The 25,089-nt window shown below is 40.0% G+C and overlaps 1 protein-coding gene across 6 annotated transcripts in view; it reads right to left on the reverse strand.

Moving 5' to 3' along the window:
- Positions 1–25,089, reverse strand: part of NCALD (neurocalcin delta) — a 449,016-nt gene that overhangs the window by 329,962 nt on the left and 93,965 nt on the right. The window contains exon 1 of one of the 6 annotated variants that reach the window (XM_032245739.1): positions 8,429–8,583. The exons of 3 other annotated variants lie outside the window; for them this stretch is intronic. The gene's annotated coding sequence lies outside the window, so the exon portion shown is untranslated. Of the gene's footprint in view, positions 1–8,428; positions 8,584–25,089 lie in introns of those variants that run through there. 2 more of the 6 variants (XM_032245758.1, XM_032245714.1) reach the window with 2 other exon arrangements.

Below are 25,089 nucleotides of genomic sequence, written 5' to 3' on the forward strand. Positions count from 1 at the left end.
GTTGCGGTGAGCCGAGATCGCGCCATTCCACTCCAGCCGGGGTAACAGGAGTAAAACCCCTCTCCAAAAAAAAAAAAAAAAAAAAAGAAATAAGGAACTAGGAGGGTCAGTACTCATTTGACAATCTTATGTATCAAACTTTCCTTCCTAGTTTATGTGTAAATAAAGTAGGTATGTGCTATTCCAAAATAATTCCAAAACATAGCCTCAGAAGAGACTACACCTAAAAATCAGCTTGTAAAAGTTATTCTGTGGATTTTAGAGTTATAAAACTCTTCATGCTTATTTTATAACTCAAAATATTTTCTAATTTAAGATCATCCTTCCTGTTAGGTAAAGCAGTATAACGAGCTCTTACTATACTGTATGAGAAACCACATTTAAAGTTTCACCAAATAGAAACTCATCTTCAGGTCATATTTGTATCTCTCCCATGGAAAAACAAAAGGGTCTTTCCATGTTAGTCAGAAAGGCATATATCAAAGGAATCCTGAAATATCTCATTTCAGAGAGAAGAAAGTCAAGGTAATGGCTACTGTGAGGTGTAAAGTTTCAATGGGCAAAGCTACATTGCCCTGAGGGAGTCCTGGGTACTTTGAGTCCACACTGGGAATGCAGAATGCTCTTCCCTTGAGTCAGTGGCAATCTAGTCTCAGCTGTGTGGGCACTGCTGCTTTGCCAAGCAAACTGTGCTGCAGGTCATGAACCTAATACCAGCTTGGCAGGAACAAGCCCGAATGTTGCCTGATTCTTCTACAAATGTAATAATATCTAACAAGCAACTGATTGGACAGCATACGATGTCATTTTCTCTAATTAAGGAACTCTCAAGAAAAACCAAAATAGCCACAGAGCACTGTCAGCAAAGCAATCAGTGGCGACAATTAGCTGTCAACTCCAACTCCTGGGCTGAGTCTCGGGTAGGGAGCCGGGCTAGTTGCTAAGCGTTTCCAAATCAGCATTATCTCAGGAGTCAAAGATGACAAGGACACAAGGAGAGGCCAGAGCCTGCTACACACCAAGAGCACCTGGCTCAAACCCTCCTCTAGTGTGGGGAGTAGCAGGATGTGTAATCACAGGCGCTACTGCCCAGTCATCTGCATTTGCTTGTTGGTTTGTTTCTTGTGAAGCAATGCAGATGGTTCTAATGATGAATCTTGCAGTGAGCTTCTGAAGAAGCTGAAGGCCTAGTGGCTGTGGTCCTTGCTGTTTCTTTACCCTGAGTCACCCTTCCTCTTTACCTGAAGCAAGTCTACCCATTCTTTAAGATCTATAGGCAGTTCATGCCCATCTCCTTTAAAAGGACTTCACAACTGCAAAACACACATGAATTTTCCCTTTTCTCAGCTTCCATAGCAGATCACCACACTGTGAGGTCATTAATAGCAGGAGTTGAAAAAACATATAAAGCAACTAAAATAACAGTTGCCACAATATGTAATAATATAAAACAGTCAGGTATTTTTATACATACACATATATGCCTGCACTCGCTCGCGCTCAATCTCTCTCTCTCACACACACACACACACACACACACACACACACACACACATACATATATATATATATATATATACCCCCACACATATAGATACATAATTATTACAAGAAAAAGCATTCTCTATTTTTCAACATTCCTCTCTGGGCACATTAAACAAAACTGTTTATCTTCTTGAAACTACTAGAAGATGGTTCTTCCACTTCACTATATCCTTCCATGCTTCCTCAAGGGAGTGAACTGAATTGCTGAGACTGAGAGTGGGTAAGGGCATGGTGGGCTAGGTACATCCCTATGAGCTCAGAAGCATGTATTTCTCTTTTCCATGAAAGATTTCAGCAATCAAAGTAATAGGAGGCTTCATTATAGATGAACCTGTTTATAATTTAAGCTCATTCTCCAATATAGCAGCACTGGTCGTACTACTAATACTTAGCTCCCTGTTGGTCTGATGTCTGCATTTAGTTCTCCATCCATAGCAACCCAAACCACAGTTGCTTTTGCAGAAAGAGCATGCCCAACTTAAAGATACATTTCTCAGCCTGCTTTGCAGCTAAGGGTGATCATTGAGATTATGGCAGAATTCACTGACCAGGGCAACCAGAACAACTCTACCTGGGCTGACTCCACGGGGTGGCACAGCCTTGCGCCCTCCTCTGGCTCCCTGCTTGGAACACATAGGTAATGGTCCCAAACTGAACAAGATAAGTTAAAAAAATTAATGATGCTGCCAGAATGTTTTGACTTCATGTCTCTCCCTAAGCAGGGAAAGGAATGAGCTTAAAATACTTAAGTCCAAAAACAAAAGGAAAGACAAAAGGAAAGCAGGTGCTATAATCAAGAAATCACGGCTAGCATTTTCTACGGAATTAAAGGAAAGAGAACAGCTTAAGAATTTGGATAAATGTAAAATTAACCTTTATCAAGAGTTGAAAAAACTAGAATTTTGGCAGCACACCCCTTTCACTGAATAACAAGATACTCAAAGTTGGGAAGATTAAAAAGTTGAGAGCTCTTGGCAAGAACCTTGTCAGAGGAACAGGTCCTTGCTACAACCCTGTGGGCCAGGTTTTTGAAGCATCAATAGCAACTTTATGCAGGAACCTGCTTCTTAAGTTAAAACCAGTATGAAGAGGGCAGAATAGCCCTAGGAAGCAGGTTTCATGTGGGCCTCTGTCCATTTTGGCTGCTATAATAAAATACCATAGATTTTGTGGCTTACAAGCAACATTTATTGCTCACAGTTCTGGAGGCTGGGAAGTCTCAGATTCAAGTGCCAGCAGATTCACCATCTGGTGAGGGTCCTCTTCCTGATTTATAGATGGTACCTTCTTGCTATATCCTCATATGATGGAAGGGGCAAAATTCCCACCAGTTTCTTTTATTAGGGCATTCATTCCACTCATGAGGGCTCCACTTTCATAATCTAATTACCTCCCAAAGACTCTCACCTCTTAAAACCATCTCTTTAGGGGTTAGGTTTTAACATATGAATTCTGGGGATTATAAAAACGTTCAGATCATAGCAATAGGTCTAAAAAAACCTCTTTATGAGAGAAAGCACCAGAAAAATCCCTGCTACAAAAAAGAGTTAATGTTTTTAAATGCTAGGAGCACAAAGCTCAAAAACAATGTTGAAAAATAATAAGTTTTAAATAAGTGTTTCAATAATTAAATTGATAATTTAACTAGAAAATGCATTTAAATGCCTTAATTCTGTGCACTATACCCCCAGATTATCCTTACAGTAGAGTTACCTTCACAATATTTTGACTTTGAAAGATTTTAATCTCAAATACAAAGTCGACTACAAAAAAACATAGAAACCATGATTATGTAAAACATCACATCTAGTGCATCCTAAACATTCTAGTACACAAGAATCACTCAGGGATCTTGTTGAAATGCAGATTCTGATTCATCAGGTCTGAGATGGAACCTGTGATTCTCCATTTCTAACAAGATCTCAGTAAGTGCAGATGCTGCTGGCCCCTGGACCACCCTTGGAATAGCAATAGAAAGGATGTAGATGATTAACATATCCAAGCTGAAACTTGAAGTGATGCTCCCGAGATGGCTAGGATATCAGTAAGTTCTGGAATTAGAATGATGCACTTCTTGACACCACAGACAACAGTAGTCCTTCTTTTGGATCTTTAATTGTATACCCCTCTTCTGAGAATCTGTAAACTTCTCCAGAATGCCCATTCTACTGTCTCATTTTTTGACTTTTTCCATTTTTCTCCCTTTCTCATCACCCTGTCTTGAAGGTATTTATGGCAGGGAGAAGCCAATCTTCCTCTCTCCTTTACCCAAGACCTCAAAATAAAGCTATTCTATTGCAACATTCCTGCCATTGTAGCCATGTATTTCCTGAGAAGGAACAAAGAAAACTGCCAAACACAGCCAGACCAAGAAAAGAATAAAATTTAAGTCTTCTCAGTTTTCCTATTAAGTTTTAGATTGTAGTTTTATTGACTTCTTTTGATTCAGTTTCCATTCATTTTTGAATGGCAATTGTATTTACAACCAAAATTTTTCTTCAAACCAGTGACTCTCTTAAAAAGTTGCAACGACATCCATGTAAGATACAGAAAACCATGGAGAACATCACTCTCACCCTAACAACAAGAAAAGCTTCATCATCAACAAAATCATACTCGTATTGAGCCCATTAGAGAGCTAAGGACACAAGGCAACCAAGTGAACTAAGTTTGCCAAGAGTGACATGTCCTTCCAAAGTGAAAGGGGTCACACAAACTGTCCCCTTTGGCAGGGCATGGTAGGAAGAGGCAGCCATCATGAACGCAGGAATAAGAAAACAGCTAAAATGTTAATGAATTTCTAAAGGGCAAGTGCGGGCTAGTATGACAGTTATCACTGGGAGCCTCAGAAACATGAGATGAGCCCCAGGTATCCCTCAAGCTTTTTGCCAGGACTCTGCAATGAACGCTCATTTAAAAGAAAAAGGGTGGGGCTGGAGATTGGGGAGTTCTCCTTTTAGTAGGGCACAGGCAAGAAATTCTATCCACTTCCCAAACTTCATTTCATATTAAGCAAAAGCTTTCAACAACTGGTAGAGAAGCAAAACACCTTCCTAGCCCCAAGGCCCAAGCAAAGATCCACTGATTCTTGAAAAGCTGTAGAAGCAAAAGCCCGCCATCTGCCCTAAGGGAAGGAAAAGAAACTTGCAGGTCCAGGATCCTGCACTGACACAAACAAGAGGTCTGTTACCATTAAGGGAGGGGCAGGAAACTCTCTCCCACACAAAACACTCCACAGATACACAGCAAACTTTGGCTGCCTTGAAGAAGAGCAGGAACACTAACAAAGCTCCAGTCCCAAGGCCCAGAAACATAAGGCCTACCTAAGACAGGGGCTGATCCAGGTGAACTGAGAACTCACCACCACCTCCACAGCTCTGCCCAGCACAATGAACAAGAGCAATCTACTGCCAGGAGAAGAGCACAAACATGGAGAGAGGTCCCCTTTGTGGAGCAAGAGTGAAGAGTCTGCTGAAAGCTAAGGATGAAGCTTAGACATGGAGAAACACCCTCTGGCATGCCAAGCATAAGGTCACTGCAGTCGACCACTAGAGAACTTTGGAGTCTGGTACACTGAAAGTAACTACAACAATCACAAATTCAACTCCACCCAAACTCAGTACTAACTACCAGTCTTGTTAACTACTAACAAGATTGATTCAACCCTTCATATCAACAATCTTACAGAAGAAAAAGTATACCCAATCTGGGTAGCAATATCATTTACTTTGTTATCTACTGCTCTTCTACACTGTCCCACATGCAATCAAAATTACAAGACACTCAAAAAAGCAAAAGAAAGAAAGAAAGAAAGAAAAAACCTTAACTCATTGTCAAGATAAAGCAATCAACATAGCTAGAAAGAGAGATGGCCCAGATGTTAGAATAATCAGAGACTTTAAAATAGCTATGATTAAAATAGCTATGATTAATATGGAAAAGAAAGAGAAAATGCAAGACAAGATGAAGAATCTTACATGAGAGAGGGAAGCTATAGAAAACAAACTTAAAGATAGACTAATAGAAATTATCCAAACTGAAATCCAAAGAGAAAGAAGAATATTTTTTTACAAGAAGATCATGCAAGAGCTGTCAAACAGTATGAAATTGTCCAATATGCATATAATAGAGTAGCAAAGAGGGGAGAGAAAGATGGAGGTGTAAAGTAATTAAAATGGGAGAAGGCTAACTTTTTCAATATGTGGTGCTGGAAAATTTGGACATCCATATAAAAAGTTTTTCTTGATCCTTACCTCACAAAAGACATAAAAATTCCCTCAAAATGGATCACATAACTAAATATAAAGTTTAAAGCTTTAAAATTTCTAGGAAAATCTTTGCATCCTTCGTTTTAGCAAAGATTTCCTAAATAGTACTTAAAACTACTCTTCCATTTTTAAAAATTCATAAATTTAAATTCACCAAAATGAAATACTTTCTACTCTTTAAATAATACTTTTAGAACTTAAAAAAAACTAGAGACTGAGAAAAGGTATTTGCAAAGCACATATTTAATAAAGCATTTGTATCCAGAATATATTCCAATTAGCTACATATCATTAAGACAAATTATTTTTTAAATGGATGAATGATTTGAACAGAACACAGAAGATTTGCAGATGGCAAAGTAGCACAATATCATTAGGGAAATGAAAATTAAAGCCATGATGAGATAATACTATACACTCCAATTGTTAAAATTACGAAGAGTGGTAATACCAAGTGCTAGAGAAGCTATGGAGCAACTAAAACATTCACATATTGCTGCTTGGAATGTAAAATGGCACAGTCATTTTGGAAACAGTTTGGGGATTTTTTAGAATAATGTTTAACATATACTTGCTATACTTTCCATATGATACAATGATCCCACTCCTAGTAATTTACCCAAGAGAAAGGAAAACATATGTTTACACAAAGGCCTCTTTATGAATGTTTGTAGCAGCTTTATTCCTAGTAGCTAAATACTGTAAACAACCCAAATGTTCATTATTTGGTAAATGGATAAACTTGTAGCATATCATTCAATGGAGCTCTTCTACTCAATAATAAAAAGGAATAAACCACTGATACTTATAAACAGCATGGATGAATCTCAAAAAAAATAAACCAATATGCCAAGTGAAAAAATCTGAAACCAAGGCTGCATACTATATGATGCCATTTATACATTCTGGAAAAAAAGGGAAACCATAGAGACAAATCCAGATTGTGGTTGTCAAGGGCTAGAGTTAGAGGGAGTAGATTTACTACAAAGGTGCACACTTTCAGGTGTTAGATACTTTCTACCTCTTGATTATGAGGTAAAACAATGATTACAAACATTTTTCAAAATTTATCAAACCATTTATTTTAAGAGAATGAATTTTACTATGTGTTCATCATACCTCAGTAACCCTAATCAAAATAGATACATAGTGCCACGGCAAAAGAATGGTGCTTGGTCAACTGGATCTTCACATAAAAAAAAATTAACACTGTACATGGTGTACTTCACACCATGTACAAAGAAATCAATTCCCGATACATTATAGATAGAAATGTAAAGGTTAAATAATATATGAAATTCACAAAACAATAAATTTCTGTTCCTAAAAAAAGAATGAAAAGGTAAACCACAGAAAAAGAGAAGCTATTTGTAATACATATTTCCTACCAAGGATATATCTAAAATATATATTATTAAAAATGCCTACAACTCAGTAAGAAAGATAATTTAATTTTTAAAACAACCCAATTTTGTTCACATTTTTAAGACCTGAAAGGGCTTCTCACAAAACAAGATACCCAAATGGTCAATATACAAAGTGGTGCCTAACCTCATTAGTCTATAGGGAGATGCAAATTTAAACAATATGATATTACTACATACCCACCAGAAAAGCTTAACTAAAACAAACAAACAAACAAAAACGGAAAACACCTTGTTTTGGAAAATATGTGAACTAATTAGAACCCTCATACACTCCTGGTGTATAAATTTTTAAACTGATACAACCATTTTGGAAAACTGTTTGATAGTATCTACTGAAGCTGAACATATGCCTGCCTTATGATCCAGAAATTCCCCTCCTGCATATATTTTCAACAGAAATATGTATATGTAACTGAAACTGTAACAAAACTGACTCAAGAAGAAATGGAAAACCTAAATAAATCAGAAACTAAATCAGTTAGTAAAATTTCTTTTCTCAAAGAAAACATCTGGCCCAAACTGTTTTACTGTCAAGTTCTACCACACATTCAAGCAGCAAGTAATTTTAATATTTTGAAAAGCATTCCTGAAAAAAAAAAATCACGGAAAAAAAATTTTTAGCCAATCACACTTATGACTAACGCTTAGCAAATTAAATCTAGCTAAGTATAGAAAACATAACACATCATTACAAAGTTGGTTTTATCTCAGCAATGAAAGGTAGGTTAACATTAGAAAATCCATTAATGCAAACTAAAATTAACAAATGAAAGGATAAAATCATTTGATCATCTCAGGAGATATAGAAAAACATTTAATAAAACTCAACATCTATTTATGATAGAGATTTTAGCAAACTAGGAATAGAAGAGAACACCTTAAGGTGATAATGAATGTTTTTAAAATACTTGCATCAAATGAATGTACCATATTTAATACAATTTGCCTACTGTTGGAAATTTATATTCTCTCCTTTTCATTTTGTATTATTTTACTATTACATGCTCTGATGAACATTTTTTGTGCATGTTAAGTTACCAGTTCCTCAATTTCCTCATGTATAAGATGGGAATAAGACTCAGAGGGCTAAAATGAGGATTAAATAGAATATTGGGTTTATGTGTGTCTTAGAGAATCTTGAGAGAAAGTGTTGTTTATAAACCTAAGAAAAACTTGTTCTATATTTACCTGGTGGTGGATCTCTCACAGCACACTGCAGGCTCAAATAAGAAGAAATCACTCTGTCAAAAATGAAGTTATTGTCTTAGCTTATCAGGAACTAAGAAAAAGTAATTACAAAGTCTAAATACATCTAATAGAGTTCTCTTAATATGTTAAAATAAAAATTTTAAGTCTTAGTATTGTACCACACTTTAATATGCCACTGTTTATTATTGATATATAAAATAGTATCGTTTCTACAATGAGAGTATACTATCTGCAGAATGCAATCAGTGATGGGGATTATTGCTTGCTCCAGGATTCCCTTGTATCATTTGCTATCATCTGCTCATACCACTTCCATGCCTCTACTCAAGTGAATATGACTACTACCATGCTTGATTCATCTGTGATATAAAGCACTTGGTTCTGCACAGGAGTCAGAGTGATCATTCTAACATTTAAGCCTAACACTCTTCGCCTGAAACCCTTTCCACTATTTTCTCTTTACCTGTGGATAAAAGCCAAACTCCTTGCCATGACATCTAAGGCACTTCATCATTTAACATCTGCCTAGTTCTCTAGCCTCATCTCTCATCTCTGGACCATTGCCTGACCTCCAGCTACTTGAGACTTCCTTCAGTTCCTCCTCACCCCTTGCCAGCTCCCAGCGTTCATACACACTGCTCCCTCTAGCCAGGACCGCATTTTCTCCTTCCCCACTCACCTCCACCTCATTAACTCCCTACTTGTTCTTCCATTCGCCACTTAAGCGTCACTTCTCCAGTCAGGCCATCTGCTGCACTTGACCATCTTGAGCTCATTTATTGACACTCCCAAAGAAGACTTCACTTTTTCTAACATCATATACACAAACGTGTCTCAGTATTTCATTTATTCCCTGTAAGTTCATAGGTCACCTCTGTGTCTTTCACAGCTGGATCCTCAATGCCTAGCCCAGGACTGGTCTCACAGAAGACATTTAATAAATATTTATTGAGCAAAAGAATTAATAGAGCCATCCTCAGTCCTTAGCTTTCCAACTCATCTTTTGATTCATGCTGATAATTTAGTAACTTTCCTACTATATTTCATTAATTAGGACTCACTGATTATAGAAACAATACTATTTTATATACCAATTATAAAGAAAGAAGTGGTGACACATTACAGTGTGATACAATGCTAACCTTAAAATTTTTATTTTATACATATTAAAAGAGCTCTATTAGACATATACATGTATTTTTATGACGCCCATAAAAAAGGAAAATATAAAAATATGAGTGAAATAAATTGGCTTATGTATTCACAATTCAGAACCACAGTATTAACCAAACAATATTGTTCTCTGTGCCACAAAAAGCACTAATGATGTGGCATTTTTTAAAAGCACATTCAAGTGTCATATTTGGGACTTTCTTCTAAGCTGCTGACATCTTTCCACAAGTGTTGATGTTGGCAAGTAAATCTTACTAAAAGGTGTCAGCAGAAAATTTCAGGCAACACCTAAGCCATAGATTCCTCCCTTAAATGGTCATTCGATGGATCACTGACTGAAACGAGAGAGGTTTCCATTGTCTGGTCATGTGACCGGAATTACTAACTTCATACATGCACAGGCATTGCAACTACAACACAACTACCACCTGACCAATTACAATAAAAGGTGCTTCTGGTTTCACAGCACACCTGTGGTATCAGAGTATTAAAATGTACGGAAAAAAACCCAAAAAATATGTTTTAGAAATATGAGAGTTCAAAAAGGACTCTTCAGAGAACTTAGGAAACTTAATAAAGGAAGAATACAAATCCCTCTCTCTCTCTCACACATTGACTCACTCGTGGTCAGAGGCATGACCACACACTCCACCTCCTTACACAGTAGAATGGGGAGGTGGGAGCCCAGGGCACCAGGCTGAGGTAGGTTGAGGTCAATCAGCCCACAGGCCTCTAGCCAAGCCCTGGCACCAGGTGCCTCCACTGTGAGGAAAGAGACACTTTCTGACCTTCTGCTAGCCCAGTGGATGACAGTGCCCTCTCAGCAGAGACTCTTCTCCCTACTTTTTTGTCTTACTAAAATGCCATTTTTAAGGATGCAGCTTTTTGATAAACAGAAGCTTCTTAGGCATGTGCCGTCACATCGAAGTAGAGAGGATGGGAGTGCCAGAGGTCTCCTAGCTCCCATTCGGGACTCTAGGACTCAGGATCTCAGGTTGGAAATACTCAACCATGTCTGGGAACACAAAGAGGAAGGGGACACAGCCATAAAAGCCATAGCCCTCTCTGTGATTCAGTTTCCTCATCTATAAAACGGACATACAGAATTAGATGATGTACTTGTACAGGGTCCCAGCAGAAAAAAGACGACACACTCAAATGGAAGCTTTAATGCAGGGAACTATTTGCAAATAGGGTTAAGGGAACCACCAAGAGGTGGTGATGCAGGTGCCTCCCATTGGCCAAATCCAAATAGAAACCAGAGGCCAGGGGAGCTCATTGATGGGCCCCATGGAGACTAGCCTCCCTGGATCCAGAAGAGTGTGGAAAATGGGGAGGGTGGGTCTGAAAGGGACAAACAGAGACTCCCTGCACAATCATCTGAGTCCCCACAGAAATGAGAATGATCCAGGATTTTATGATCATTTCAGTAAAGCATTAAGCTTTTCAATAGCAAGAAGATATTTGTTTTTTTCAAGGACTTGAGGAAAATCCACCAGGATGCAATTTTTCATCATTCCATGTGCTTAGCTCAGATAACAGCACTCTCTCGCAGCTCTTGGAAATGGTTCAGATTGCGAACACCACACTCTACAGACCCTGTTTTTCTCTAACTGAGCTCTTACAATGTAAAGGGATTCCGTTTTGAGCTAGTATTGATGTTTTCCCCCCGGGCTCATCCTCCAGACCCTTTTCTTTTCAGAAACGAGATCTTGCAGTGTCCACTACCTCACAGAAAACAGGTTCCAGCAGAAGCAAAGCAAAGGCTTTTGGCTTTCTAAGCCAAGCCCGCAGAGTCTCAGAACACAGTCAACATGATGAACTAGAGCAATGCTTACCACCCCTCCCACACATCCAGACCAGAAACCATTCTTTTCTGCTGGGGGAAGGTATGGAGAGAAAGCTAAACTGTGTAATCATTGTGATTCCTGAGAAAGAGGCTTCCGGTGAATCCATTTCCCCAGATCCAAGCCAGTAAATGGTAAGCACCACATGGTTCTTGTCCTCTTTCCCCTCACAACTCATTTTTAAAACTCTCATTCTTTCCCTTGATTGGGCCAGTACTCCAGGTATCACCTACCCCATGACACACCCTCCCTTCAGTGGCAACCAAGTCCCATCGACACTCTCCAGTCATGGGGTGCTTGGTCCTAGGGTCAAGGTATGAGATTTGTCATTTAAAAAATCAAAGATCCTTTCAAACATTTCATTTGAATAAATAGCTGCTTCTAAAGAAGTTCCTAGCATCACCCACCCTAAAGGCCCAGGCAGTAACGCTGACCACAGTTTCTAGCATCTGTTCTTTCCTGAATTTAGAGATGATGCTATCTTCCAAAGCACATAGGTTTTTGCTGTAACCATTATACTGAAGTCCAACTAGGCAACACTGGCCATTAGAGAGATGTCATACTGTGCCATGAAAGCTCTCTCAGAATAGACAGGAATCACACTGGGTTAGAACAAAAACTCATTTAGAATAAAACAAAAATAAGTTTTCAGAGAAAAACATCTCTTTTTTACTTTCAAATGAGTCAGATGACTTTCATAAAGTGAACGAAGAGTCTTTGATTTCTGACCAAAAAAAAAAAGTTAAAAATAAAATACAAGGAGGAGAGAGGCTGCCCATTCTGAAGGGGGATCTACCAAGGGCAGGGAGTTGGGTGTCTTGCAGACTAACCTTGACCAAATTGCATAACCTCTCTGTCTCATTTTTTTCATCTGCAAAAATGCCAGGGATTTGAATTAAAAGAGTTATCAAGGTCCCTTCCAGCTCTAATAACATATGGCCCTCAAGCTAGGAAAGGGGCTTTCCAGTTATGAGATCAAGGATTTGCCATAGAAAAATGAAGTTAAGAAGGAAGATCTGCCATTATCAGCTAAGCAGGGCTCTAGTCTGACAAATAGCAGAAAAGAAGTGCTGTGCAGATCTTGTCGTCTGCTATGTTTCCATCTCGATGATACCATACAAACGGGCTATTCCAGGCATCTCAAGAATGCCCCAACCATAAAAGGAATTCTCCTAAGTGGACCCTCTGTGACATTACGCAGGACTCCTCTTGACACAGCAGTTTCATCCAGCTTCAGATTCAACTCTATATGAAAATATTACAACTGGATGATTTGACAAGTGCTGAATCTAATCCTTGTTGCTCTTTTGCCAGAGTTCTTACACAAAAGAATACCAGATGTTATGCTTGCATATTTCATGGGAAACTAATGGGAAAAAAATAGAACACAACAAGCCTAATTGTAATATTTAATGGTTTTTGAAAAGCCACAATCTAAACATACCAGAAATACCACATTTTCAAAACTGTGGCAAAGTTAAATGTCTCTCAAACACACACAAAAAAAGCCTGTCATAAGTAATTCCAAATAAAGTGATCTGTCAATTGTAAAATGCAAGCACTCCTTTATAAATAGTTTACGTGCTTTCGACTCGCTTAATAAATACCATGTTAATAGATCAAAAATATTCAGAGAGAACCTCTTCAAGCCCAGTCAGCCTGAACTAATCAGTTGCTTATGCAATATCAGGCTGGATTCCCTTATCATTTATTGGGTACAAATCAAACTTACAGGAGCAAGTCAAAACCATCGATTGCTCCACACAATTCCTTCTCTTGCTATCCTTTTCCACTCATCACATAGCCAGGAGCCTGGACACCATTTAATAATCCTCTTCCTCCTCTTCTCACCAATAACCAATCCTGTAGATAGTGCCGACTGGGCATCTTTTTCTTCTAGTCTCCACCCCGTTTCCATTGCCTTAGATCAAGCCTTCGTCTTCTACCTATTGGACAACTGCAAGATCCTCCAGACTTCAGCATCTTCAAGTAATTCATTCATTCTTGAGATTTCTCTTTCTCAAATATGCTTTCGATATATCACACCTCTGATCATACTCACCCTTCAATGTCTCCCTGTTGCTTCTAAAAAGAACTCAAAATTCACCATGATGTTCTCCCTCACACCTCACATTTCAGCCTTGTCAAGTTGCTTTGTTTTCCAATTATCAGGATACTTTGTTTTCCATGTCCTAATAAACCAAGCACTCCCCATCCCAACTCCAAAAGAGTCAATCTGATAGTTTTTTTTCTCAAGAGAAAAACATCTTCCCTGGGCCCTATATGACCTGTCCCCTGCTTCTCTCTCAGCCTGACCCTACCCTCCTCCTGGGCTTGACTGCAGCTATGCCAGCCCTCTGTAGGTTCTGCTTCCCTCCTCAGTGGAGACATTTCAACATGGAGGCTCCTCGCTAGATACTCTTCACTCGCCTAACTTGAACTCATTCTTCAGGTTCATTATGTGACTCAGGGTCAATGTGACTCTCTCAGTGAGACCCCTCGTGACTCCCACTTCAAAAGGAAATCTGGTCTTTGCTACATGTTCTGCAGTTCACTATTTTCCTTCATTGCATTTATTACTTTGATGGTTATATATTTAATCATGAGGTTATTATTTCAAAGTTCATCATCCTCAATGAATACTCACTTCTGTGAAGTAAATATGCTTCAGGTTCAAAGTTCATCTCCAGAGGCTAGCACAGTGCCTAACACTCAATAAAAGTTTAAAAATCAATGAGTGGTAGCTCCAGCCTGACTCCCTCTGTACATAATTTTCTGTTGTCCCCCACTATGCAGGGAGAAAAGATCACTGCCTCCCTAGTAACTCAGCTGTGCCCTGAACAGAGTTAAATTGGAGCACCCATGATGTCTAATGCATTTCCATCATATTCTTTTTTCTACTAGACTACAAACTTCTCATGGGCAATAACCATGTTATATCTTTGAGGCATGGATTCTTAAGTGTAACGACAGGTATGCAGAGGGGTAACATATGTCTGCAGGTATAAATTTTGAAGGGTGCCACAAAAATGGCAGTATATTAGTCTATTCTCACACTGCTATAAGGACATACTTGAGACTGGGTAATTTATAAAGGAAAGAGGTTTAATCGACTCACAGTTCTGCAGGCTTGGGGAGGCCTCAGGAAACTTAGAATCATGGTAGAAGGAAAAGCAAACACATTCTTCCTCACACCAGCAGCAGGAAGAAGTATGAGCAAAAGGGGGAAAAGCCCCTTGTAAAACCATCAGATCTTGTAAGAACTCGCTCACTATCATGAGAGCAGCATTAAGAGTAGCTACACTCATGATTCAACTGCCTCGCACTGGGTCCCACCTACAATACATGGGAACTACAATTCAAGATGAGATTTGCGTAGGAAACACAGCCAAGCCATAACATTCCGCCCCTGGCCCTTCTCAAATTTCATATCCTAACAATTCAAAACACAATTATGCCTTTCCAACAGTCCCTCAAAGTCTCAATTCATTCCACCATTAATACAAAAGTCCAAGTCCAAAGTCTCATCTGAGATAAGGCAAGTCCCTTCCACCTATGAGCCCGTAAAATCAAAAGCAAGTTATTACTTCCTAGATAAAATAGAGGTACAGAAATTGGGTAAATACACCCATTCCAAATAGGAAAAATTGTCCAAAACAAAGGGATTAAAGGCCCCATGGAAGTCTGAAATCCAACAAGGCAGAAATTAAATTTTAAAGCTCCAAAATAATCTCCTTTGACTCCATGTCTCACATCCAGGTCACAGTGATGCAAGAGGTGGGCTCCCATGGCCTTGGGCAGCTCCACCTCTGTAGCTTTGCGGGGTACAGCCCCCCTGTCAGCTTCCTTCACAGGCTGGTGTTGAGTGCCTGTGGCTTTTTCAGGCACACAGTGCAAGCTGTCAGTAGACCTACTATTCTGAGGTCTGAAGAATGATGGCTCTCTTCTCATAGCTCCACTAGTCAGTGACCCAGTGGGGTCTCTGTGTGGGGGCTCTGAACCCACATTTCCCTTCTGCACTGCCCTAGCCGAGATTCTCCATGAGGCCTCTGCCCCTGCAGTAAACTTCTGCCTGGGCATCTAGATGTTTCCATACATCCTCTGACATCTAGGCAGAGGTTCCCAAACCTCAATTCTTGACTTATGTGCACCTGAAGACCCAATACCATGTGAAATCTTGGGGCTTGCACCCTCTGAAGCAACAGCCTGAGCTGAACATTGACCCCTTTTATCCACAACTGGAGCTGAAACAGCTGAGATGTGAGATAGAGGGCACCATGTCCCAAGGCTGCACGGAGCAGGGGGGCCCTGGGCTTGGCCTACAAAACCATTTCTCCCTCCTAGGCCTCCAGGCTTTTGATGGGAAGGGCCGCTGTGAAGGTTTCTGACATGCCATGGAGACACTTCCCCACTGTCTTGGTGATTAACATTTGGCTCCTCATTACTTATGCAAATGTCTGCAGCAGGCTTGAATTTCTCCCCCCCAAAAATAGATTTTTTCTATTGCATTATCAGGCTCCAAATTTTTCAAACTTTTATGCTGTTTCCTCTTGAATGGTTTACTGCTAAGAAATTTCTTCTGCCAGATATCCTAAATCATCTCTCTCAAGTTCAAAGTTCTACAGATCTCTGCGACGGGGGCAAAATGCCACCGGTTACTTTGCATAACAAGAGTGACCTTTACTCCAGTTCCCAACAAGTTCCCCATTTCCATCTGAGACCAACTCAGCCTGGACTTCACTGTTAATGTCACTATCAGCATTTTGGTCAAAGCGATGCAACAAATCTCTAGGAAGTTTTAAACTTTTCCACATCTTATCTTCTGAGCCCTCCAAACTGTTCCAACCTCTGCCTGTTACCCAGTTCCAAAGTGGCTCCCACATTTTCGGATATCTTTACAGCAGTGCCTCACAGCCGGTACCAATTTACTGGATTAGTCCATTCTCACAGCTGCTATATGAACGTATCTGAGACTGGGTCATTTATAAAGGAAAGAGGTTTAATCAACTCAGTTCTGCGGGGCTGGGGAGGCCTCAGAAAACTTGCAATCATGGTGGAAGTGGAAGCAAACGCACCCTTCTTGGCACACTGGCAGGAAGAAGTATGAACAAAAGAGAGAAAAAGCCCCTTATAAAACCATCAGATCTGGCCAGGCCCAGTGGCTCACGCCTGTAATCCCAGCATTTTGGGAGACCAAGGTGGGTGGATCACAAGATGATGAGATTGAGACCATCCTGACCAACATGGTAAAACTTCATCTCTATTAAAAATACAAAAATTAGCTGGGCGTGGTGATGTGCACCTGCAGTCCCAGCTACTTGAAGAGGCTGAGGCAGAAGAATCACTTGAACCCAGGAGGCGGAGGTTGCAGTGAGCCAAGATTGCACCACTGCACTCCAGCCTGGTGGCAGAGCAAGACTCCATCTCAAAAAAAACCAGCATCAGCTCTTGTGAGAAGTCAGTACTCACTATCAAAAAACGAGCAACATGGGGGCAATTGCCCCCATGATTCAATTACCTCCCACTGGGTCCATGGGGATTATGACATGTGTGGATTATGGGTGTATAATTCAAGATAAGATTTGGGTGGGGACACAGCCAAACCGTATCAGGAAGCAAGATAATTTTGTACTTCAATCTGCACGTTACATTTTTTCAACATCAAATAATAAACATGAACCTACTGTGCTTTTTTATTCACCATCAAATTCTAGCTGGAATAGGGAAAAGAGTGCAAATATATGACATTGCTCTGGAGTACCAGGCACCCTCACTGTGCCACTAGTCTATTCCCAGTGTCTAGCATAGCACATGCCTGTTATAGGTACTCAGTAAATGTCTGATGAATAAAAAAATCTAACCAAAAAAAAAAAACACTGAATGATAGAATGAAAAGTGAATGTTTCTTTTCCTCAAATAGTTTACCATTAAAGTAATAAACTGAAGACATATCAAAATTTTGAAATCACGGACATCTTCTTATATTAGGATGAAATCAATGAAATTGCTGCTTTTGTAGGGCAACTTTATGTAGTTCAATCTATTGCTCAGATGTGGCAGTGTATATGCATACATTTTTCCATTATGTTTCTTTATAACCTTTTTCCATTTGTAGAAGATAAGTTGCAGTGAAAACAACAGGGGTCTATAACCAAAGTGACTGTATGTCTTGGTTTGCCTGACACTATTGTGGTTTAAGCCTATTTCCCTGGAATAATTATTTTGCTATTATATTCATATTCACTAGAAATATTTCACCATCAAAAGTGACCCAATTTGCATAATAAATTTCTGTGATCTGCTAAAATCCTCTTAAGACATCCTAAGTCTTCCGACTATCACCATAAGAAAGTTGCTCTCCCTATCAATGTTAATACTTTCTCCTTTAGAGAGAAAGGAGCATGTAAGATCAGAATAAATGCTGGCTGCCCAGAAAGCCTAGATATTCCACAAGGGAAGGTCATATTCAGGGAAATGCAGTCCAAAAGTAACTAATAAGAATAATTTTACTTGTACCATTTATTGATTTATCTTTTTAGAGATAGGGTCTCACAATATAGCCCAGGATGGAATGCAGTGGCACCATCATAGTTCACTATAGCTTCCAACTCCTGGGCTCAAGGAATACTCCAGCCTTAGCCTCCCAAGTAGCTGGGAATATAGGTGCATGCCACCACATCCAACTAATATTCTTAAACTTTTTATAGAGATGGTTTCTGGCTATATTGACCAGGCTGGTCTAGAACTCCTAGCCTCAAGCAATCCTTCCACCATGGTTTCCTCACGCAAGGGGATTACAGGTGTGAGCCATCAGTGCCAGGCCCTTGAATCCTACTGGTCCATAAAGAATACTAAAGAGGATCCAATACATAGCCCACAGCAATAATTCTTTTTTTTTTATTGTACTTTAGGTTCTGGGGTACATGTGCAGATCATGACAGATTGATGCATAGGCACACACATGTGTTTTGCTGCCTCCATCCCCCTGTCACCTATATCTGGCATTTCTCTGCATGTTATCCCTCCCTGACCTGCCACACTCCCCCCACCTGCTGTCTCCCCCTTAGCATCCCCGTGAAAGACACCAGTGTGTGATGCTCCCCTCCCTGTGTCCATGTGTTCTCATTGTTCAACACCCTCCTATGAGTGACAACATGTGGTGTTTGATTTTCTGTTCTTGTGTCACTTTGCTGAGAAGGATGGCTTCCAGATTCATCCACGTCCCTACAAAGGACACAAACTCATCACTTTTTATGGCCACATCGTATTTCATGGTATATATGTGCCACATTTTCCTTGCCCAGTCTATCCTTGATGGGCATTTGGGTTGGTTCCATGTCTTTGCTTTTGTAAACAGTGCTTCTATGAACATAAATGTGCATGTGTCTTTATACTAGAATGATTTATAATCCTTTGGGTATATACCGAGTAATGGGATTGCGGGGTCAAATGGAATTTCTATTTCTGGGTCCTTGAGGAAGCACCACACTGTCTTCCACAATGGTTCAACTAGTTTACACTCCCACCAACAGTGTAAAATGTTCCTATTTGTCCACATCCTCTCCAGCATCTGTTGTCTCCAGATTTTTTAATGATCGCCATTCCAACTGGCGTAAGGTGGTATCTCAATGTGGTTTTGATTTGCATTGCTCTAATAATCAGTGATGAGCATTTTTTCATATGTTTGTTGGCCTCATATATGTCTTCTTTTGAAACGTATCTGTTCATATCCTTCACCCACTTTTGGATGGGTTTGTTTTTTTTCTTGTAAATCTGTTTTACTTCTCTGTAGATTCTGGATATTATCCATTTGTCAGATGGGTAGACTGTAAAAATGTTTTCCCATTCTGTTGGTTGCTGGTTTGCTCTAATGATTGTTTCTTTTTTGCTGTACAGAAGCTCTGGAGTTTAATTAGGTCCCATTTGTCTATTTTGGCTTTTGTTGCCAATGCTTTTGGTGTTTTAGTCATGAAGTCCTTGCCTATGCCTATGTCCTAAATGGTTTTGCCTAGATTTTCTTCAAGGGTTTTTATGGTGTTAGGTCTTATGTTTAAGTCTTTAATCCTTCTGGAGTTAATTTTAGTGTAAGGTGTCAGGAAGGGGTCAACTTTCTGCTTTCTGCATATGGCTAGCCAGTTTTCCCAACACCATTTATTAAACAGGGAATCCTTTCCCTATTGCTTGTTTTTGTCAGGTTTTTCAAAGATCATACGGTTGTAGATGTGTGGTGTTGCCTCCAGGGCCTCTGTTCTGTTCCATTGGTCTATATCTCTGTTTTGGTACCAGTACCATGCTGTTTTGATTACCATAGCCTTGTAGTATAGTTTGAAATCAGGTAGTGTGATGCCTCCAGCTTTGTTCTTTTTGCTTAGGATTGTCTTCGCTATGTGGGCTCTCTTTTGGCTCCATATGAAGTGTAAGGTGGTTTTTTCCAGGTCTGCGAAGAAGGTCTTTGGTAGCTTGATGGGGATAGCCTTGAATCTATAAATTACTTCAGACAGTATGGCCATTTTCATGATATTGACTCTTCCTAACCATGAGCATGGAATGTTTCTCCATCTGTTTGTGTCCTCTCTTATTTCCTTGAGCAGTGGTTTGTAGTTCTCCTTGAAGAGGTCCTTTACATCCTTTGTTAGTTGTATTCCTAGGTATTTTATTCTCTTAGTAGCAATTGTGAGTGGGAGTTTGCTCATGATTTGGCTCTCTATTAGTCTGTTATTGGTGTATAGAAATGCTTGTGATTTCTGCACACTGATTTTGCATCCTGAGACTTTGCTGAAGTTGCTTATCAGTTTAAGGAGATTTTGGGCTGAGGTGATAGGGTCTTCTAAATACACAATCATGTCATCTGCAAATAGAGACAATTTGACTTCCTCTTTTCCTAATTGAATACCCTTTATTTTTTGGCTTGCCTAATTGCTCTGGCTAGAACTTCCAATACTATATAGAATAGTAGTGGTGACAGAGGGCATCCTTGTCTAGTGCCAGATTTCAAAGGAAATGCTTCCAGTTTTTGCCCATTCAGTATGATATCAGCTGGAGGTTTGTCTAAATAGCTTTTACTGTTTTGAGATATGTTCCTTCAATGCCTAGTTTATTGAGAGTTTATAGCATAAATGGCTGGTGGATTTTGTTGAAGGCCTTCTCTGCATCCATTGAGATAATCATGTGGTTTTTGTCTTTGGTTCTGTTTATGTGGTGGATTACATTTATAGACTTGCATATGTTGAACCAGACTTGCATCCCTGAGATGAAGTCTACTTGATCATGGTGGATAAGCTTTTTGATGTGCTGTTACAATCAGTTTGCCAGTATTTTATTGAAGATTTTTGCATCTATGTTCATCATGGATATTGACCTGAAGTTTTTTTTTGTTGAGTCTCTGCCAGGTTTTGGTATCAGGATGATGTTGGTCTCATAAAATGATTTGGGAAAGATTCTCTCTTTTTGGATTGTTTGGAAAAGTTTCAGAACGAATGGTATCAGCTCCTCTTTTTATGTCTGGTAGAATTCGGCTGTGAACCCGTCTGGATCTGGACTTTTTTTGGTTGGTAAGCTATTAATTGCTGCCTCAACTTCAGCCCTTATTATTGGTCTATTCAAAGTTTCAATTTCTTCCTGGTTTAGGCTTGGGAGGGTGCAAGTGTCCAGGAATTTATCCATTTCTTCCAGGTTTACTGGCTTATGTGCATAAAGTTGTTTGTAGTAATCTCTGATTGTAGTTTGTATTTCTGTGGAATCAGTGGTGATATCCCCTTTATCGTTTTTTATTGCATTTATTTGATTCTTCTCCCTTTTCTTTTTTATTAATCTGGCCAGCAGTCTATTTTGTTGATCTTTTTGAAAAACCAGCTCCTGGATTTACTGATTTTTTGAAGGGTTTTTGTGTCTTTATCTCCTTCAGTTCTGCTCTGATCTTAGTTATTTCTTGTCTTCTGCTAGCTTTTACGTTTTTGTTTTTTTTTTTAATCTTGTTCCTCTGGTTCTTTCAATTTTGAAGATAGGGTGTTGATTTTAGATCTTTCCTTGCTTCTCATATGGGCATTTATTGCTGTCAATTTCCCTCTAGACACTGCTTTAAATGTATCCCAGAGATTCTGGTACATTGTTTCTTTGTTCTCCCTGGTTTCAAAGAACATCTTTATTTCTGCCTTCATTTCATTGTTTATCCAGTCAACATTCAAGAGCCAGTTGTTCTGTTTCCATGAAGCTATGCAGTTTCTGAGTTTCTTAATTCTGAGTTCTAATTTGATTGCCCTGTGGTCTGAGAGACTATTATGGTTTCCATTCTTTTGCATTTGCTGAGGAGTGATTTACTTCCAATTATGTGGTCAATTTTAGAGTAGGTGAAATGCAGTACTGAGAAGAATGTATATTCTATGGATTTGGAGTGGAGATTTCTGTAGATGACTATTAGGTCCGCTTGGTCCAGATCTGAGTTCAAGTCCTGAATATCCTTGTTAATTTTCTGTCTCGTTGATCTAATATTGACAGTGGAGTATTAAAGTCTCTTATTGTGTGGGAGTCTAAGTCTCTTTGTAGGTAGTTAAGAACTTGCTTTATGTACCTGAGTGCTCCTGTATTGGGTGAACATATATTTACGATTGTAAGCTCTTCTTGATGCATTGATCATTTTACCATTATGTAATGCCCTTCTTTGTCTCTTTTGGTCTTTGTTGGTTTAAAGTCCATTTTATCGGAGACTAGGATTGCAACTCCTGCTTTTTTTTTTTTTGCTCTCCATTTGTTTGATAAATCTTCCTCCATCCCTTTATTTTGAGCCTATGTGTGTCCTTGCACATGAGATGGGTTTCCTGAATACAGCACACTGATGGGTCTTGACTTTTTATCCAATTTGCCAGTCTGTGTCTTTTGATTGGGGCATTTAGCCCATTTATATTTAAGGTTAATATTGTTATGTGTGAATTTGATCCTGCCATTCTGATGCTAGCTGGATGTTTTGGCTGTTAGTTGACACATTTTTTTCATTGTATCAATGGTCTTTACTATTTGGTATGTATTTGGAGTGGCCGGTACTTGTTGTTCCTTTCCTTGTTTAGTGCTTCTTTCAGGAGCTCTTGTAAGGCAGGCCTGGTGGTGGTGAAATCTCTCAGCAATTGCTTGTCCATAAAGGATTTTCTTTCTCCTTTGCTTATGAAGCTTAGTTTGGTTGGACATGAAATTCTAGGTTGAAAATTCTTTTCTTTAAGGATGTTGAATATTGGCCCCCACTCTCTTCTGACTTATAGGGTTTCTGCTGAGAGATCCACTGTGAGTCTGATGGACTTCCCTTTGTGGGTGTCCCGACCTTTCTCTCTGGCTGCCCTTGGCACTTTTTCCTTCATTTCAACCCTGGTGAATCGGATGATTATATGCCTTGGGGTTGCTCTTCTTGAGTAGTATCTTTGCGGTGTTCTCTATATTTCCTGGATTTGAATGATGGCCTGGCTTGCTAGGTTGGGGAAGTTCTCCTGGATAATATCCTGAAGAGTGTTTTCCAGCTTGGATTCATTCTCTCTGTCACATTCAGGTACACCTATCAAATGTAGATTAGGTCTTTTCACATAATCCCATATTTCTTAGAGGCTTTGTTCATTTCTTTTCACTCTTTTTTCTCTATTCTTGCCTTCTTGTTTAATTTCATTGAATTGATCTTCAATCTCTGATATCCTTTCTTTTGCTTGGTCGATTCAGCTATTGAAACTTGTGTATGCTTCTTGAAGTTCTCGTACTGTTTTTCAGCTCCATCAAGTCGTTTATATTCTTCTCTAAGCTGTTTATTCTAGTTAGCATCTCATCTAATCTTTTTTCTAGGTTCTTAGTTTCTTTGCATTGGATTAGCACATGTTCTTTTAGCTCTGAGAAGTTTGTTACTACCTACCTTCTGAAGCCTGTTTCTGTCAATTTATCAGATTCATTCTCCATCCATCTTTGTTCCCTAGCTGGTGAGGAGTTGTGATCCTTTGGAGGAGGAGAAGCATTCTGGTTTTTGGTGTTTTCATCCTTTTTGCACTTATCTACCTGTGGTCTTTGTAGTTGGTGACTTTTGAATAGGGTCTCTGAGTGGACGTCCTTTTTGTTGATGATGAAATTATTTCTTTCTGTTTCTTAGTCTTCCAACGGTCAGGCCCCTCAGCTACAGGACTGCTGGAGGTCCACTCCAGACCCTGCTTGCCTGGGGATCACCCATGGGGGCTGCAGAACAGTAAGGGTTGCTGCCAGTTTCTTCTTCTGTTATCTTCATTCCAGAAGGGTACCCACCAGATGTCGGCCTGAGGTGTCCTTTATGAGGTGTCTCTTTGGGTATATGTGGGTCAGGGAGCTGCTTGAGGAGACAGTATGTCCCTTACAGGAGCTCAAGTGCTGTGCTGGGAGCTCCGTTGTTCTGTGCAGAGCTGCTGGGCAGATACTTTTAAGTCTGCTGCAGCAGAACTCATAACCGCCTCTTTTCCCAGGTGCTCCAGTTCCCTGGTGCAGTAGTTGACCTAGGAAGGTCGACTTGATTTATAAGTTCCTGTCATGCTGCTGCCTTTTTTCATAGATGACCTGCCCTGCACAGAGTAGTCTAGTCACAGTCTGCCAGCAGAGGCATTGATGAGCCACCACAGGCTCTGCCCAGCTGTTGTATGAACTGCCTCAGTAGTGGCGGACTGCCTCGGTAGTGGTGGACTGCCTCAGTAGTGGTGGTCGCCCTTCCCCCCACTAAGCTGGGCCATCCTGGGTCCAGCTGCACTTGCTGTGAAACTCTCAATCCAGAGCATTTCAGATTGTTTTGTGGGGGTGGTACCTGCCAAGCCAGATCACCTGGCTGCCTTCTGTGCCCCCTCCCTTTCAGTTGAATGGGCAGCTCTGTGTCCCAGGAGTTCCAGGGCCAGTTGAAAAGGCCACCCAGATTTGTGTGAGTTTCTGTGTGCCAACCCAGCACTGGCTGAAACCACTGTGCTGAAAACTCCTGGCACTTTTCGGCCTGGGAATCTCCTGGTCTGTGGGCTGTGAAAATTTGTTTGAAAATGCGGTGGGCACTCATCCTCTGCATTGTTCCTGCTGGGAACTGCAGTCTGGAGCTGTTCCCATTTGGCCATCTTGGATCCTCCCATAGCAATCCTTCTTAAAAGCTCCTTGAACTCCTCTCCTACCCTCTCAGGTCTTACAGCACCTGAGTTCAGGGGGGAGAAATGTTGGCCTTTCTAAAGCCCCAATGTCACTCTAAAGCACACCCCTCTCCTCCCTTCTCTTCTTTACTCCAGCGCTTTGACCCATCTCCAGATTTTTCACTGCTGACCTCAGCACCTGGGAGCAAATCCGGCAAAGATGGAATTCTCTTTAGAGGAGAAGCGGAGAAAGAAGCTGAGTAGATAAAGGCAAAAGTCTTTTTGGAATAGGATGAGGGGAAAGGATGTCAAACACTACATGTTGACAATAAATGTTGCTGCCCCCCACTCATGTACATGTAACAAAAACAGATGAGAAACATGCTAGATTAAAAGAAATCAGAGAGATGGAATGGATCAAATGGATTCTGGATTGCAAACAAGTTTGAGGAAATTTGAATATGGACTATATTTGAGATGATTTTGTGAAATTATTATCTTAGGTATAGTCACGATACTGTGTTTACAA

Source organism: Sapajus apella, unplaced genomic scaffold, assembly GCF_009761245.1.
Source record: "Sapajus apella isolate SASKATOON/1434 unplaced genomic scaffold, GSC_monkey_1.0 scaffold3, whole genome shotgun sequence".
In the NCBI taxonomy this organism is placed as follows: Eukaryota; Metazoa; Chordata; class Mammalia; order Primates; family Cebidae; genus Sapajus; species Sapajus apella.